We start from the raw sequence: 2,029 nt of genomic DNA, 5'->3' as shown, positions 1-2,029 counted from the left end.
TCCTTCTATCCTCCTTAGTCATTGTCCAACTCTCTGATGCATAACAAGTGATTGCAAAGACCATGGCCTGTATCAGACGCACTTTAGTCTCCAGAGAGACACCGTTGCTCTTTGGTACTTTAGAGAGGTCCCTAACAGCAGACTTTCCCATCGCAATATGTCTTTGTTTATTGTGGTAAATATGTTCAAATCACAATTCCTAAGTTAACACTCTTCTTATATGAACTTATTATCTGAATTTCAAGTCTGTCATACTTCCTTCATCTCTGCTGTAGCTTACTTTTGTGTATTGTTGTTGTTAGGTGACATCGAGTTGAGTATGACTCATAGTGACTCTAGGAACAAAAGACTTGAATCCTGCCTGTTCTATCCTGCACCATCCTCACACTTCCTGACACACAAGCATGCATTGCAGCAGTCACTATGTCAATCTACCTGGAACATGTCAAATGCACAATGTTTTAATTATTTTCAGAAATTGAGCTGGAGATAGATTTATTGAATAAAGCATAGGAATCTCAACTAAATTTCAGATAATGAGTAATTTTATGGTTATGTTTTTATACCAAATATTTCATGGAACGGTTCTTATACTAAGCAATTGATTATTGTTTACCTGAATTTTAAATTTAATTGGTACTGTTAAACTTTTTTTTGACAAATCTGGTAATTTTGCCTGGAAATGTCTTCAAGATTGATTCTCTCAATAAAATTCAAATGGAGGAGGGAAGGATAGTAATGTGGGGATTAAAAGAAAAAAAAGAATAGTATGGAAGGAGGTCAAATCAGTAGGAAAATATTAAGGGGCACTAGATCCTTCTTATGAAGAAATATATAGTGATCTTTTTTTTTAATCAGGCAATGAAAATTCAATGAATAACAGAAGAACATGATAGCATTTTCGACCAATGATGAGAATGACTAAGATTGGGCAACACTTTGTTCTGTCGTGCATGAAATCGCCTTAAATTAGGGTTCACTAATAACTGCAGAGATCCTCATTAATCCTCATCTCCTTTAATCCCCACAACTGACCTATGTTTTTTCTCCATATTACCCTTGAGAGAATAAGAAGGCTTTTGCTTTTTCTTGTTTCATTGCAACTAAAGTGTCCGACCAGTGCTGGAAGGGATGAACATGGATTCAAGTATATTTCCATGATGCATGTGTGCCATAATCTTTGTCACCATAATCACCTTTCTACATAAAGCTTATAACTAGGCCACTCCTCATATCAGAATCTTTTATTCTCTTCTTAGTCAACAAACATTTGTGGAGCTTGTACTATTTGTCACATGCTCTCCTAGGCACTGAGGATAAGAAAATGAAAAGCAACAGTCCCTGACCTCATATTTATTGAACAGGATAATATGCTACCAAATTATTGCAATTAAGTATGAGAAATGCTAATAGAGTTATAAACAGATTCCTATAGAACACTTTAATAGGGAGTGGTGAACATTACCTGGAGGAGGGGTCATGGAAGTATTAGTTGTTAGGAACCTTGAAACATGAGTGAGGTGTTGACTAGGTAAATAAGGTATGGAAAGGTCACTTTAGGTAGGAGGAATTACGTCTGCATAACTGTGGAGGTGCAGAAGAGAATGATACAGTTCTAGGAATAATACTTCAAACACTCAAGGGTGAACATAGAAAGTTAATATTACAGTGAATTTAGTATCAAAATTTGTTTTAATTCATGACCATAGTCAGAAAAATAAGAGGTGAAAAGTTATAGATATGCAGTGGAAGCTAACAAAAAATACTAAGTATTAAAAATTAAGGCTCACCTACAACCAGGAGAAGATAATATAGATGAATGGGATCTTCTAAGAATCAAATCCCTATCTATGCATATCAAAAAAACTTCTCCAACAGGGTAAAAAGGGAAGCCACAGACTGGGAAAAAGTATTTGGTAATGACATATCAGATAAAAGGCTTATAACTAGAATTTATAAAATACTTGAGCACCACAACAAGATAAAGGTGAATAATCCAATAGAAAAATGGGCACAGGATAAGAACAGA

The sequence above is a fragment of the Elephantulus edwardii genome, unplaced genomic scaffold (genome assembly GCF_000299155.1).
Source record: "Elephantulus edwardii isolate Elephantulus edwardi_28Jun2011 unplaced genomic scaffold, EleEdw1.0 scaffold00130, whole genome shotgun sequence".
NCBI classification, from domain to species: domain Eukaryota; kingdom Metazoa; phylum Chordata; class Mammalia; order Macroscelidea; family Macroscelididae; genus Elephantulus; species Elephantulus edwardii.
The sequence above is the reverse complement of the archived record's forward strand: the minus strand, read 5'-3'. Positions refer to the sequence as shown.